Below are 17,202 nucleotides of genomic sequence, written 5' to 3' on the forward strand. Positions count from 1 at the left end.
AGGCAGATTGAACACTTGTCCGTTCTATGCCCTTCTCCCAGGCAACGGAGACAGGCGTCGTGCGGGTCTCCGATGGGCATAGGCTTCTGGCACGCCGCGCAGGGCTTAAAGCCCGGTGCCTTGGGCATGAGCCCGCACCGGGTGAGGTAAAAAGGGGAAACCCCCCTTTTTCACCTTATCTATACTAACCAACTATCTAAACTGTAAAACTAACTACAAAAACTAACTATATACAAGAGATGTAAACGCTAGGGATCGTGGAGAACGAAGAGCACTCAATAGTTCCAACTGGCCGTCACGGGCGGTAAGAAGGAACTGAGGAGCGGACGGGCCGGCTGGGGTATATATTTAGCGCAATAGCGGCGCCACTCCAGGGGGCGCCCAGCCGGCCTGCCGGGGTTGCTAGGGAAAAAAGTTCCGAGATGCTGTGCACGCGCGGCGCGCACACCTAACTGGAATGCATTGGAGCAATCACTCGAAGAAGAACTAAAAGATACTTTTTGTGTAAAGCAATATTATTTCCCCCTCCCTTCTTTTCCCAGCTACATAAAAGAGCCCTTACTCATGGCCCCTTCCTCCCTCCCCTGAGAATTGCTGACCAGGGAGATGTGTGGCAACAAATTGTTGCAAAGAAATGTATTTTCAAGGTAAAAATGCCTGTGATCTGCGTAATGCTGTGCACAATCAATAGAGGTGGGTTTACTAACAGAATGGGTGTTTTTATTACCTAATAAGGGTTTTTAAGGTGTTGTAATGGATGTAGGATGTACACGCTAACTTAAACAAAAAGAGTGTACTGTAACTAATTCAGTGCTTACTCAGCAATTGGGTCAAGGGGAACAAGTATCGCAATAAAGAAGCCCGTACTCAAATCTGCCTCTGGGTCAACCTGCTCCTTTTTCTTCTAACTGAGTCTAGCGGAGGGCAACTAAAATGATTAGGGGGCTGGAGCACATGACTTATGAGGAGAGGCTCCCAGCTAAGGTATGAAACTGGAGGGGCTGAAGGTGCCCCCCACAACCCTCCCTAAATGGAGCCCTTGGCATTAACCCTCCAAGTCCTGTATCTATTGTATTTTCTTGCACAGAAAGCTAGCGTTCCTGGGGCTATATAAATCTGCACTACTGTACTGTTGATGTATCTGAGCTGTGATAAAAACATTTGTTTTATTTCAGCGGGACGTGACTAACGAAAGTCCCCTGGTGCCCTAGATATCAGTGTTATTCACTGGTTAAAACAGAAATGCTTCAGGTGCTCAAATACTACAGTGATAAGGGCAGTATAAGGGCTTGTCTACACAGGGGTTTGGTTTGCACTGAGTTGATGCACTACATACGCTGGCTAATAGTGTATCCATGGGACAGCTGTGTCCTTTTTCAGATTGGATCAGTGTGTACACGTGGTGGGGGCTTGGTGTTCATTAAGCATGTGGCATTTCAGGTGTGTATCCTGGGATGGGTTGGACCCCCCCTTCCAGGGTGCCACCTGATGTACTGGGGTCTTACTGAGCCCGTCCATTCAACCAGCCTGGGCTCCCTTACCCAGTCCTGCTGTGCCAGGCCCTCAAGCCTCCTCTAGCACACACACCGGTAGGGGCACACCGAGCTGCAAAGGCACACACGCACTGAGATCAGCTCTGTGTGGGAAGACTCAGCTTGGGGATTGCCCACCACTCAAGTACACATCTCCTTTGGGTGCAAACCCAAAATTATATTGTCTTGCACTGCCCAGAAAACTGTACAGTGTATGCTTATGAAATTCACTCCCTCCCTCAGTGGGGAGGAAGATATGCACAGTTCCCCCAGTTATGAATTGCACAAACTGGGGTTTAGAAAACAAAACAAGTTTATTAACTACAAAGGATAAATGTTAAGTGATTATAAGGAATAGCAAACAGATCAAAGCAGAGTACTGAGCAAATAAAACAAAACGCACAAACTAAGCTTACTACACTAAAGTAACTGGTTAATAGTAAGAAATTCTCACCCTACGTGTTGTTTTAGGCAGGTTGCAAAGTTTCTTGGAGGTAAACTGCACTGCTTGCAGCTTAGATCTCCAGGTATTCCTTTCACAGTCTAGACCTTTTTCTCGTGGGCCCCGTCCCCCTCTCCCTCCTTAGTTCCTTTGTTTCTTCAGGTGTTTTCAGCAGTCTTCCTTCTTGGGCAGAGAGAGAGTAGAAAAGAACCAAGATTAACTCACTCCCCAGCCTTAAATAGGATTTACATATCGTGGGAATCCTTTGTTTCGATTCCCACCCTCCTCCTACCACTGGAAAAATACCAGAAGTCCAAGATGGAATCCAGTACCAGGTGACATGATCACATGACCCTGCAGTGTCAAAGCAGCATCCCAGGAAGCTTCTCAGGAAGGAGGGAGATTAGCATCTTCAAAGTCCTATTGTTCTCCCCAATGACCCATTCCAGGCTGATTGCATTCTGTCTGGTGCGCATTCCCCAGGTGTAAATACAGTTGTAATTATTACATAGTCAATTTTCCTAACTTCAGATACAGAAATGATACATGCATACAAATAGGATAATCATATTGAGTAAATCATAACTTTTCCAATAATACCTCACATGACCCATCTTGCAGTCAGGGCCAGCTCCAGGGTTTTTGCCGCTCCAAGTGGTGGTGGGGGGGGGAAGGGGGAAGTGATCAGCGGCAGCTCCACTGCACCGCTTTCTTCTTTGGCGGCAGATCCTTCCCTCCGAGAGAGACCGAGAGACCCGCTGCCAAAGAACCTGACATGCCACCCCTTCCCCTTGGCCGCCCCAAGCACCTGCTTGCTGAGCTGGTGCCTGGAGCCAGCTCTGCTTGCAGTAATAGTGAAGTAATGCAGCAGTATCATAACAATATTTCTATGAAGAATATGGAGAGTAGTGTCACATATCCCAGGATCCTTACTTGGCTGCTGAGCTGTGCACATGCTGGGATTTTTCTTGCAGTGCGTTGTGGGATACATAGTGGAAGTGAGTGGTATTCTGGGACTGGGGTTAAATTCCACAAATCGCGTAAGTCTGCTCCCTCCTTCCTGTGCTTCCGCTCTTTCTGGGCAAGTTAGCACCATTTTCAAATGGCTGTTGGCCAGCATGGACGCAACAATATGTTGTGCTGCTCTACTGCCAATACGCAGAGACTATGTGGACTTTATATGAGCTCTTGGCAGTGGGTGGCTTTGGTTTTGGATTTCAGTTAAAGCTGATGTGGCCATAACAGTGGCTCCTCCAGCACCAGCAGCAGAGGCGGGAGGAGGAGGAAGAGGACGACACTGAGCAACTGCTACTACACAAGCTGTTCCTGGAGCAGCTTCACAAAGAGCTGCACTGTTCCTGGGCTTGAGAAACCAGCATCGATTAGTGGGAGAGAATCATTCTAAGCCCTGGCAGGCTGAGCAGTGGCAACAGTACAACTCCCAATTACAAGACATATGTACCTCAGCCAGGAGCAGTAGCCTTACTATCTTTATGGGCATGCGGTGTCTGTGTCTACATCTGCCGCCAGGGGCGGCTCTAGGATTTCCGCCGCCCCAAGCAGGGTGGGAGGCCGCGGGGGGGCGCTCTGGCGGTTGCCGGTCCCACGGCTCCGGTGGACCTCCTGCAGACGTGCCTGTGGAGGGTCCGCTGGTCCCGCGGCTCTGGTGGACCTCCCACATGCATGCCTGCAGATGCTCCACCGAAGCCGCGGGACCAGCGGACCCTCCGCAGGCATGCCTGCGGGAGGTCCGCCGGAGCCGCCTGCTGCCCTCCCGCGGGATGCCGCCCCAAGCGCGCATTTGGTGCGCTGGGGTCTAGAGCCGGCCCTGTGTACCGCATGTGCCCTGTGAATATTAACCAAACTTTTTTTCATGTAACAACTATCTCAAACTTTTTAATTCCACACAACTATATAGTATCATTATTTGATTCTGCTGCATTATGGGAGGGAAAAGGAGGGAAAGGATGCGGTTGTATCATATGGCTACCATTTTGAGCATGTGAATGGGGTTAGGGTGGTGGGTGGCATTCACCAGGCTGGAGAGATGTGGGGGGGGAGAAGGAAATTAGCAGATGGGTATGCGCCCTCTCTGGGATGGGTTTGTAGAGAGATGATGGCCAAGGATTCAGTATGAGATAGAAGTCTATTGTGCAGCTAGTCCAGCAGCCATTTTGAAAATGTGTTCTGGGGTGAGAACTAATGGCCACAGCATTGGTGAGGGGCGGGGGGGGGGGGGGAGGTTGGGCTAGAGTTGCCAGGCGTCTGGTTTTTGACTGGAATGCCCAGTCAGAAAAGCACCCTGGCAGCTCCAGTCAGCACTGCTGACCAAGCCATAAAAGTCTGGTCAGCAGGGCTAAGGCAGGCCCTTACCCAGCTCTGCGTGGCTCCCGAAAGCCGCTGGCATGTCCCTGGGGCCCCTAGGTGCAGGGGCGGCCAATGGGAGCTGCAGGAGTGGCACCTGTGAGTGGGGGCAGCGCACAGAGATGCCTGGCTGTCCCACACCTAGGGGCTGCAGGGACATACCGGCCACTTCGGGGAGCTGCCTGAGGTAAGCACCACCCAGAGCCTGCACCCCCTCCAACACCCTGCCCCAGCCCTGAGCTTCCCCCTGCACACAAACTCCCTGCCAGACCCCACACTTTGCACCCACTCCCACACTCCAAACCCCTCAGCCCTATTCCATCCACGGCCCCACATCAAAGCCTGCACCCCCAGCCAGAGCCCTCACATCCCCTACACACTCCAAACCCATGTCCCAGCCCAGAGCCCCCTCATATACCCCAAACCCCTCATCCCTGGCCCCACTCCAGAGCCCACATCCCTAGCCAGAGCCCTCACCCCCTCTCACACCCAAACCCCCAGCCCAGTGAAAATGAGCAAGGATGGGGGAGAGCAAGCGGTGGAAGGAGGGGGGATGGAGCAAGTGGGGGCATGGTCTCTGTGACAGGGTGTGGCAAGGGTGTTCCATTTTCTGCAGTCAGAAAGTTAGCATCCCTAGGAAGGACCTGAAGAATGGAAACGCTTCTAGTTCACATCCACCAAAAATGGCAGCAGTGGAACCACACAGGTAAACAGAAAAGTTGGTCATGGGTGTCCGCAAAGCCATGTGGGATAGCAGTTGGAGGACTGCCAAAGTAATTCATAGCAGCAGCGTGTACATGAAAAGTAGACTGAACAACGCAATTCACACCAAACTTAGTCCACTTTAAAAGAGGACACCAGAATTTGCACCAAATAGGGAGTCAGTGTGCTTTGTGGGTTTGCAGTGTGTATACACAGGCATTTTTAATCCGCACTAATGTGCGTTAGTACAGAATAAACCCTCCCCCCGTCCCCGCACCTCCTATGTAGACAAGTCATAAGAACCTGAATAGGATTGAGTGCCTTTAAAAGATGTGATCCCATGCACACACTTCCAAGGGGGTCAGTCACCTCCATAAGTGACCATTCTCCCTTAGACCTATTAAGGAATGGATTTCATGGGCTGGGACGCCTAAATGTGTGTGGGGGAGGAATGGGGAACATGGAGCTCTGAAAGAGATGCAAAATAATAAGAGCCCTTCTGCCTTGCTGCTCCCATAGCACCAATCAAAATAGAATGAGCCTCAAGCAAAGAGCAAAGGGCAGCAGGAATATGACATCTCAGTGTTTAACAGAGGCTGAAGAAGCAGTTGCTTTGTTTCTTCCTAAATTAGAAGTTGACTGACTCTCTCGCCCCAAAACAGGAGTTTCCAACTCTCTCCTCTGACAAAGCCCATGTGATAAATGAAAGGAGGGGTAGTCAGCCAGCCAATTAGCTATAAAATCCCTCTTAGTAGCTGTTCTCTACTTGCTTTATCTGTAAAGGGTTAAAAATCTCCCTGTGATGCATAGGTAAAGGGAAGTGAGTGGGCACCTGACCAAAAGAGCCAATGGGAAGGCTAGAACTTTTTAAAACTGGGAAAAAACTTCCCCTTTGTCTGTCTGTGGTTGTTCTCGGGGAGAGGCAGACAGTGAGTAACTATGCTGTAAGAAGCTTGGGGCCAGGTATGAAAAATCATTGGTATCAGACCTAGAAACTATTCATTTGGAACCCCAGATATGTAAGTAGATCAGGAAATGTCTAGGAAGATGTGAATAGGTTTCTCTCTTTTTATTTCTTTATGGCCTGTGGACTCCTCTGTGCTAACCCCAAATGCTTTTGTTCTTCTTCGAGTGCTTGCTCATATCGATTCCAATTAGGTGTGCGCGCGCCACGTGCACATTCGTCGGAAGATTTTTACCCTAGCAACACTCAGTGGGTCGGCTGGGTGCCCCCTGGAGTGGCGCTGCCATGGCGCCAGATATATACCCCTGCCTACCCAACCGCCCCTCAGTTCCTTCTTACCGCCCATGACGGTCGTTGGAACTGTGGAGCGCGGCTTTGCTGATCTCCACATCCCTAGCTACTCATAGTTCTCTACTGCTAATTGTGTCATAGTTCGAATTTGATAGTTATAGTTAGTATTAGTTAGTTAGTGTATATAGTTAAAAGGGAGGTTTGGGGATTAGCCCCTTTCCCCCGCCCCGGTACGGGCCCATGCCCAAGGCACCAGGGTTCAAACCTTGCTCGGCGTGCCAAAAGCCGATGCCAATAGGGGATCCCCATGACTCCTGCCTCAAGTGCCTAGGGGAATCCCATCTTCCAGATAAGTGCCGCATTTGCAAGTCCTTTAAACCAAGGACGAAGAAGGAGCGGGACTTTAGATTGAAGCAGCTCCTCATGGAGTCGGCACTTACTCCTGCAGCATCGGTACCGAGTGCCCAACAGACTGCTTTGGTAAGGAGCGCCCCTTTGGCCCCGGACCGCTCCGGTACCGAGAAGGAGCCCCGGCACCGACCTCTACCTGCACCGACATCTGCTCAGCACCGCTCCCTGTCCCCGAGACCCAGGAAGCAACATAGCGCTCCAACTGCTGCAGCTCAACAGAAGGAGCGCTCTTCGAAGACGGCTCGCCTGGCACCGTCCTCTGCCACGGCACCGTCAGTTGTGGCACCGCCAGTTGTGACTCCACTGAGCTCGGCACCGTTGATTCCGGTCCCACAAGGGCCGTTGAGTCTGGTGCCTGACAGCTCCCCAGCTCATGCTTTGGTTGAGCTTGCCCTGCCTTCTACACCGGAGACCTTCTCCACGGCACGGGAGCTCATTGCCATGACGGAGTCAGCACGGCCTCAACCCCCGGCACCGCCGGTGCGGGTTATTCAATCTGTCGGAAAACCGGGCCTGGTGAGGCTGCCTTCCGTTGCCCCAACAGAGAGTCGTCGTTCAAGATCACGATCTCTCGATCTCGCCGTTCCCGCTCCCGGCGCCGCTCGCAGTCCCGGTACCGCTCTCCATCACGGTACCGGTCGTACTCAGGGCACCGGTCGACGTCTCGGTTGCCGACCAGGTACTCCCGGTACCAAGCCGACTCCCGGCACCGCTCTTAGCACCATGTTTCCCGCAGTCGCTCTCGACAAAGGGACTCGAGGTACCAGTCAACCTCCCGGCACCGCTACGGTAGAAGGTCCCGGTCTTGCTCGCGGTACCATTATGGGTCACAGTACCGCTCTCTGCTACCGACCCAGGAGTGCACATCCAGATCTGTGGTGCCCCCGCAGGCTCTCTCGGCACCGCCATGGCCTTCCAGACAAACATCGGTGTCCTCTCAGGCTGGTAGTGCATCCTACCAGCAGGAACGTGACTCTGACATCCTCAGCCAAGGACCTCATCACTGGTCCTTCTGGACACCGTGGGCATACCACCAATCCCAAGGTGCTCCCCCAGTCGCTCCACGGTCGGTCCTGTCAGAACACCGGGCACCAGAGGCGACGCTAAGCCGTCCTCCACCTACGGGCACGGATGAGGCTCTGATCCCAACTGCGGACACCCAGACTCCACCTGACGCAGCGGACGTTCCGCAAATACGGGAACCTCCACAGGATCCCTTGGTCCCGGGCCTCTCCTCTTCCTCCTCGCCTGACGAGGTGGTGGCGGGAACATCCTCCTCAGGCCCTCCACCGATTGAGCTCAGAGCCCATCAGGACCTCCTGAGACGAGTGGCTCTGAATATGAACCTACAAGTGGAGGAGATCCCTGAAGTAGAGGACCCTGTTGTGGATATCCTCTCGGCTGATGCACCCACTAGAGTGGCCCTGCCATTTATCCGCGCCATACAATCCAATGCGGATACCATCTGGCAGTCCCCGGCCTCGATTCCACCTACAGCAAGGGGGGTTGAGAGGAAATATATGGTCCCCTCAAAGGGGTACGAATACCTCTACACTCATCTACCTCCTTGCTCTTTAGTGGTCCAATCGGTGAATGAGCGGGAGCGTCATGGCCAACACGCCCCGGCTCCTAAGTCAAAGGAGGCTAGACGCATGGACCTCCTAGGCCGTAAAATATACTCTGCCGGGGGCCTCCAACTTAGGGTGGCAAACCAGCAAGCCCTCCTAAGCCGGTATAACTTTAACACGTGGGTGTCCGTGGGGAAGTTTATGGAGCTTCTTCCGCAGGAGTCCCGCCAGGAGTTTACCGCTCTCCTCGAGGAGGGTAAAAAGGTGGCAAGAACCTCACTCCAGGCTTCTCTGGATTCCGCGGACTCGGCAGCCAGAACCTTGGTGTCAGGAGTGACGATGCGGCGCATCTCCTGGCTCCAAGTGTCCGGCCTTCCCCCTGAATTGCAACAAACCATTCAGGATTTGCCCTTCGAAGGCCAAGGCCTGTTTTCAGATAAGACTGACCCCAGACTGCAAAGTCTGAAAGATAATCGTGTTATAATGCGCTCGCTGGGTATGCACACGCCAGTGACCCAACGCAGGACCTTCCGGCCACAGCCACACCGCCCTTACGCCCCGCCTAGACCGCAGCAGGACTTTAGCAGAAGGCGTGGCAGAGGAAATCGTTGAAGACAGTCTGGCCCTCAAGGAGGCCAAAATCAGGCGCCCCCAAAACTACCAGCAGGGCCCAAACAAAACTTTTGATGGGACGCCTGAGGGCGGCCCACCAGTTACTTTCCCGGATCCTTTTCCTCCGTTTCTCAACCGTCTCTCTCATTTCCTCCCTGCCTGGTCCCAGCTCACTTCCGACCGCTGGGTCCTGCGCACAGTGGAATTGGGATACCACCTCCAGTTTGTTTCAACCCCACCTTCCTACCCTCCCTCCCCGTCCCTCTTCAGGGACCCCTCTCACGAGCAATTCCTCTTGCAAGAGGTCCAGTCGCTCCTAGCTCTAGGAGCCATAGAGGAGGTACCAAAAGACATGAGGGGCAAGGGGTTTTACTCCCATTATTTCCTAATCCCCAAGGCAAAGGGAGGTCTGCGACCGATCTTAGACCTGCGAGAACTCAACAAATTCATGATAAAGCTGAAGTTCCGCATGGTAACGCTGGGGACCATTATTCCCTCCCTGGATCCGGGAGACTGGTATGCCGCCCTCGATATGAAGGACACGTATTTCCACGTCGCAATTTACCCGCCGCACAGACGGTACCTCCATTTTGTGGTCGGCCTTCAACATTTTCAGTTTACTGCACTCCCGTTTGGCCTTTCTACAGCTCCGCGTGTGTTCACGAAATGCATGGCCGTAGTCGCCGCCTCCCTCCGCCGTCGTCGGGTACACGTATACCCGTACCTCGACGCTTGGCTCATTCGAGGGACTTCCCAGTTGCAAGTGTCGCAGCACCTGCGCATAGTCAAAGACCTCTTCGGGAGCCTCGGCCTCATGATCAACACAGAGAAGTCTACCTTAACACCCACACAGAGACTAGACTTCATCGGAGCGACTCTGGACTCCAATCTGGCCAAAGCCTCCTCCCACAGTTGCGTTTTCAAGCGATGGCTTCCATTATTCGAGGTCTCCAAACCTTCCCGACAACGTCGGTATGCAACTGCCTCAGCCTGATCGGGCACATGGCCTCCTGCACCTTCGTAACCAAGCACGCGAGGCTACGCCTCCACCCCATTCAAACTTGGCTAGCTTCAATATACAGGCCGCGCAGAGACAGCCTGGACTCCGTGCTCACCATTCCCCAAGAGGTCCTGGTCTCCCTAACCTGGTGGCTGAACCCCACGATCGTTTGCGCGGGGATGCCATTCCACCCACCGCAACCCTCGATGGCTCTGACCACGGACGCATCAACTCTGGGTTGGGGTGCCCACCTCGAGGGCCTTCACACTCAGGGTCTCTGGTCATCTCAAGAGCTGGCTTTGCACATCAATGTGCGGGAGCTGAGGGCGGTCTGTCTAGCGTGCCAAGTGTTTCGAGACCATCTCCAAGGCCGTTGTGTATCAGTATTTATGGACAACACAATGGCCATGTTTTACATAAACAAGCAGGACGGAGCACAATCCTCTCCCCTTTGTCGAGAAGCTGTTCGCCTCTGGGACTTTTGTATATTCCACTCGATCGACTTGGTAGCGTACTTTCTCCCCAGAGTCCAGAACACTCTGGCGGATCACCTCAGCAGATCCTTCCTGTCTCACGAGTGGTCGATCCGCCCGGACGTCATCCATTTGGTTTCCGGAAGTGGGGGTTTCCACATGTCGACCTCTTTGCCTCCCAAGAGAACAGGAAATGCCAGGTGTTCTGCTCATTCCAGGGCCGCTCCCCCGGGCTCCCTCTTGGACGCGTTCCTGATTCCGTGGAAGAGGCACCTGTTCTATGCCTTCCCACCGTTCCCACTCGTCCACAGAGTCCTTCTCAAGCTCCGCAGGGACAGTGCCCGCATGATCCTGCTTGCTCCAGTGTGGCCGAGGCAGCACTGGTACACCATGTTGTTCGACCTTGCAGTGGCAGACCCGATTCCTCTGCCACTCTGGCCCAATCTGATAACACAGAACTTCGGCAGGCTTCACCATCCGGACCTGCAGTCTCTTCATCTCATGGCGTGGCTGCTGCATGGTTGAGCCAGTCTGAGTTGCGTTGTTCTGACTTGGTTCAGCAGGTACTATTGGGCAGTCGGAAGCCTTCCACTAGGATGACATATCTGGCCAAGTGGAAGTGTTTCTCCTGCTGGTGCACCCAGCGTGACTTAGTGCCCATGCAGGTGCATGTTCCTGCTATTCTGGACTACCTCTGGTCCCTGAAAGAACAGAGCCTAGCGGTGTCGTCCATAAAGGTCCATCTGGCAGCCATCTCCGCCTTCCACCCAAGGGAAAATGGCCGCTCGATCTTCTCTCACCCCATAGTCTCAAGGTTCCTCAAGGGCTTAGAATGTCTGTATCCTCAAGTCAGACGACTGATTCCTACCTGGGATCTTAACCTGGTCTTACCAGACTTATGGGTGCCCCTTTTGTACCACTGGCCACCTGCTCGCTACTGTACCTTTCCTGGAAAACAGCCTTCCTTGTCGCTATTACTTCGGCACGACGAGTATCTGAGCTTCGAGCCTTGACAGCTAATCCCCCGTATACGGTATTCCATAAGGATAAGGTACAGCTGCGACCACACCCCTCCTTCCTCCCTAAGGTGGTGTCTGCCTTTCATGTCAATCAAGACATCTTCCTCCCAGTCTTTTTCCCGAAGCCGCACATATCGCGACAGGAACAACAGTTGCACACCCTAGACGTTCGCAGGGCTCTCGCCTTCTATATCAAGAGAACAAAACCCTTTTGAAGGTCACCTCAGCTCTTCGTAGCTGTGGCAGATCGGATGAAAGGCCTACCGGTCTCATCCCAACGAATTTCATCTTGGGTGACGTCCTGCATCCGTACATGCTATGACTTGGCTCATGTTCCGGCTAGCCACCTCACCGCCCATTCTACTCAGGCTCAGGCTTCATCTGCCGCCTTCCTGGCCCACATTCCTATCCAGGATATATGTCGAGCGGGGTGTATGGGGTGTTCAGGGAGGGGTAGCACCTCTGGTGTAGGGGCATGTCGTGTCCTTTCAGGGCAGCTTGTCCACCTTTGGTCCCCACCTGTCACTCAGTTCTCACCTGTGGCTCCCTGTAGCTGTAGCATGCGCAGCGGCCACACCCCGGGCAACAGCTTCGACAGGCTGGCTAAACCAGGTTGAGGGTAGCTGTTGGGCTTAGACCTCCGGTGAGATAGGGCTTTGTCTATCTCGAGCATGTGAAGACAGACTCCGGCAGATTGAGCGGATGAGACCTTCTAGAATAGGACCAACGGTCATGAAGGCGGTTTCTGCAAGCGGTGTGGTACGCTAAGAGCACGGCAAGACGCGAAAGATGCCCTGGTCAACCACTGCGCCCAGCCCATCTCCAACCGTCTCGACTTTTGTCCTGCCATTGGAGCAAGATGGGATCTGGGAAGAGAGAGTGAGGCTGACTATGCGCACCTCTCCCTCACTTTAATCTAATCCACGCGCAAGTCTTGACATCTCCTAACTTCTGTAAATTTCAAAGTCCTGTGGCGATGGGCGAGCGACGAAGCAGCAGGTGTGGATACACTGGGAGCTGTAGCCGCGGACCTGCACACAGGCGGCTCAGGTCTAATGGTCGTCTTCTTGCTGATCGAAGCAACAGCTGGATTCGGCGTCTACCTGAGTGACTGAGCAGCCCTTTTTAGGACCGCACTGCTCACCTCCGTAGCAAGAGGAAGAGGCTAGAAAAGGTGCCCTAAACATTGTTTGCTTCACAGAACCCTGGCCAGCTTACCGCGGCTGGAGGGGATCCCATCTTATGCGGTCGAACAACAAAACTTCAAATAACAAACCGTAAGGTGACACCACTCATTATTGGTACATGGAACGTACGCACGCTTCAAGATAACCCCTCAGCAGATCGACCAGAAAGAAGAACAGCCCTGGTCGCTAGAGAGCTCGCAAGATTTAACATCAATATTGCAGCCTTGTGTGAAACTCGTCTAGCCAACGAAGGTCAGCTCACAGAAATAGGGGGTGGTTACACATTCTTCTGGTGTGGATGTAGCAGTGACGAACATCGTGAATCTGGAGTTGGCTTTGCGGTTAAGAATCAACTTGTCCGCAAATTTGCCAGTCTTCCCAAGGGTGTGAACGACCGACTCATGACACTGCATCTTCCACTACCGAGAGGAAAGCAAGCTATACTAATCAGTGCTTACGCACCCACAATGACGAATCCGGATGAAGTAAAGGACAAGTTTTATGAAGATCTTGATGCCCTACTCTCAGCCGTGAAGCGTACCGACAGGCTGATTCTACTTGGCGATTTTAACGCGAGAGTAGGATCTGATCACTCTGCCTGGGATGGCGTCATTGGAAAAAATGGAACCGGCAAATGTAACAGCAATGGCCTACTACTCCTGAAGACATGTATGGCTCATGATCTGATCATTACCAATACCATCTTCCGCCTGCCCACTCGCAAAAAGACGTCCTGGATGCATCCACGCTCCAAGCACTGGCATCTCATTGATTATGTCATTGTGCGGAGGAAAGACAGACAGGATGTAAGGGTGACTAAGGCCATGCCGAGTGCTGACTGTTGGACTGATCATAGACTCATCATCTCTAAATTAAGCCTTTACATCAAGCCAAAGAGACGTCCGCAGGGAAACAGAGCTGTGGTGAAAAAGATTAACGTCAGTAAACTGAGGAACCCCAATACAGCAGCTTTACTAGCAGAAGATCTTGACAACCAACTCTTAGAGCTGCAATTAGAGGAAAATGCTGAGAAGGACTGGGAACGCTTCCGGAATATTGTGCACTCTTCTGCACTAAAGGTTCTTGGACCCTCACACAGGAAACAGCAGGACTGGTTTGATGAAAACGATGAAGAGATCAAGGCCTTACTTGCTGAAAAGCACCGCCTTTACTCATCAGAACGACCCGTCGTCATCAGCTAAGAAAAATGCCTTTAACAACACTCGCAGGACCATACAGAGCAAGCTTCGCAAGATGCAGGACTCCTGGTTGAGTGCCAAGGCAGGTGAAATCCAGATGTTTGCTGATAGAAACGATGCTAAACGGTTCTACGAAGCCCTCAGATCCTTGTACGGCCCTCGGCCCTCAGGGAGCTCTCCTTTACTGGATTTAGATGGTGTAACTCTCACTACTGAGAAGACTCTTATTCTACGGCGTGGGCTGAGCATTTTCAATCCGTACTGAACCGCCCATCTTCCATTAATAACGAGGCGATTGATAGAATGCCCCAGGTGGATATCAACTACAGCCTGGACGTTCCACCATCAGAGACTGAAACCCTACAGGCCATCAGCCAGCTGTCCAGTGGCAAGGCCTCAGGATCTGATGCGATCCCAGCAGAAGTTTATAAGGATGGTGGTGCAGTGCTTGTTGACAAACTCACTCAACTGTTTCAGTCCTTCTGGAATCAAGGGTCTATTCCTCAGGAATTGAAAGACGCGTCCATCGTACACCTCTATAAGAGGAAAGGAAATCGAAAAGTCTGTGACAATCATAGAGGAATATCATTGCTTTCCAGCGCAGGCAAGATCCTTGCACGAGTGTTGCTGAATCGCCTGATTGACCACCTGGAACAGGGTCTATTACCCGAGACACAGTGCGGCTTTCGTAAAGAGCATGGCACTGTGGACATGATCTTCGCAGTCCGACAGCTCCAAGAGAAGTGTCAAGAGCAGAATCGTGAACTGTACACCATCTTTGTGGATCTCACTAAGGCTTTTGACACTGTCAGTCGTGATGGTCTGTGGCGTATCATGTCGAAGTTTGGGTGCCCTGATAGATTCATCCTGATGGTACGACGGCATGACGGCTCGTGTTCTGGACGACGGAGAAGCTTCAGAGGCCTTTCCCGTCACAAATGGCGTCAAGCAAGGGTGTGTGTTGGCACCGACCCTGTTCAGCATGATGTTTTCAGCCATGCTGTCAGACGCCTTTCAGAACAGTTCCTTGGGAGTCAGCCTGAGATACAGGACTGATGGGAAACTGTTCAACCTGCGAAGACTCCAGGCTGTCACCAAGATAAAGGAGACTGTGCTACGAGACCTCCTTTTTGCTGACGATTGTGCCCTGAATGCTGGATCAGAGCAGGAAATGCAAGCCAGCATGGACAAATTCGCAGCAGCATGCGATAACTTCGGCCTTCTTATCAACATAAAGAAAACCGAAGTGATGCACCAGCCAGCTCCGAAAGCCCAACACCAAGAGCCCACCATCACAGTGAAGGGGCAAAAGCTGCAAGCAGTGGACCAATTTACATACCTTGGCAGCACCCTCTCCCGCGCAGTGACAATTGACATTGAGGTCAACTGCAGAATCGCCAAGGCAAGCTCTGCATTTGGCGGACTGCTGACCAACGTGTGGGACCGCCGTGGAATATGCCTTGCTACAAAGCTTAAAGTCTACCGAGCAGTAGTGCTAACTACCTTGATGTATGCCAGTGAGACCTGGACTGTATACAGGAGGCACGCTAGGCAATTGAACCACTTCCACACGACTTGCCTCCGCAGACTTCTGAGGATTCGGTGGCAGGATAAGGTGCCTGACACAGAAGTCCTTTCCAGAGCAGGCCTGCTGTCAGTTTACACTCTGCTTATGAAAGCCCAGACACGCTGGGCAGGCCATGTTGCAAGGATGCCAGACCACCGCATCCCCAAACAGCTCTTCTATGGTGAGCTGTCTCAAGGAAAGCGATCGCACGGGGGACAAAAGAAGCGATACAAAGATACGCTGAAAGCCTCTCTTAAGTCCCTGGATATCGACATCACCTCCTGGGAAACCCTGGCACAAGACCGATCGACATGGCGTACGCTGATCCACCAAGGCTGCCAGACATCTGAAGCCAGAAGGATAACCCTAGCACAAGAGAAGCGAGCACTCCGTAAAGCCAGAGCTGTAACAGTGGTGCCCACACATGTCTGCCCGACATGTGGCAGAACATTCCGTGCCCGTATTGGCCTTACCAGCCATTTGCGGACGCACCGTGGACAGCTCACAACCTGATAGATGTTAAGGTCTTCTTCAAAAAGGATGGACGAACATCATATGTTGAGCAGCTACTTGGTCATCGGTTCACACCTTTGCCTCGCATTACGCACTAGTTCAACAGTCCAGAGATGATGCAGTATTTGGTTCAGCAGTTTTGCATTCTGCAACACTCCGACCCCACCGCCTAGGTAAGGCTTGGGAGTCACCTAATTGTAATCGATATGAGCAAGCACTCGAAGAAGAAAAGACAGTTACTCACCTTTGTAACTGTTGTTCTTTGAGATGTGTTGCTCATATCCATTCCAAACCCGCCCTCCTTCCCCACTGTCAGAGTAACCGGCAAGAAGGAACTGAGGGGCGGTTGGGTCAGCAGGAGTATATATCCAGCGCCATGGTGGCACCACTCCAGGGGGCGCCCAGCCGACCCACCGAGTGTTGCTAGGGTAAAAATCTTCCGACGAACATGCACGCGGCGCGCACACACCTAATTGGAATGGATATGAGCAACACATCTCGAAGAACAACAGTTACAAAGGTGAGTAACCGTCTTTTTTGCTTGTATCCTTTAAGCTGGACCTCAAGAAAGTTATTCTTGATGCTTAACCTAGTAAGTGGGTTTTTTTTAAAATCTAGCAATAGCCTGAGTTTCCAGGTGTTTTTTCTTTCTTTTTGTTTTTAATAAAATTTATCTTTTTTAAGAACAGGATTGGATTTTGTGTCCTAAGAGGTTTGTGCACATGTTGTTTAATTAGCTGGTGGCAACAGCTGATTTCCTTTGTGTTTCTTTCTCCGCTCTTCCCTGGAGGGGGGTGAAAGGGCTTGAGGTACCCCACAGGAAGGAATTCTCAAGTGCACCTTCCTGGGATTTCAAAGGGGTTTTTGCACTTGGGTGGTGGCAGCATCTACCCATCCAAGGTCAGAGAAAAGCTGTAACCCTGGGAGTTTAATACAAGCCTGGAGTGGCCAGTGTTAATTTTTAGAATCCTTGCAGGCCCCCACCTTCTGCACTCAAAGTGCCAGAGTGGGGAACCAGCCTTGACAGCCCAGCACTACTTTTGCTTTCCTTTCCCCTGACATTGTGTTTCTGAAGAGAAAGAGAGGAGGAAATGTTAATGTTTTCAGTTTAGAGAATTTCCACTTCTGGGGACATTCATAATTTGGGTTCAGATTAAGTTTAAAAGATTAACCCTTTTATGGTTTGGAACCAAGACTCAAATGTTGGCTCCCTGCATTCAGTGATATCTTGGACAAGTGCTGGGAGAAGGGGATGATGGAGCCACTTTAACAAGGTAGCAAATCCAGAAAATGTCAACGCAGGGGCTTTGGCACCTTCCATACGTCTGTGCACACTTCACTATTGCACTCTTCATCCT

The sequence above is a fragment of the Mauremys mutica genome, chromosome 1 (genome assembly GCF_020497125.1).
Source record: "Mauremys mutica isolate MM-2020 ecotype Southern chromosome 1, ASM2049712v1, whole genome shotgun sequence".
Lineage (NCBI taxonomy): Eukaryota > Metazoa > Chordata > Testudines > Geoemydidae > Mauremys > Mauremys mutica.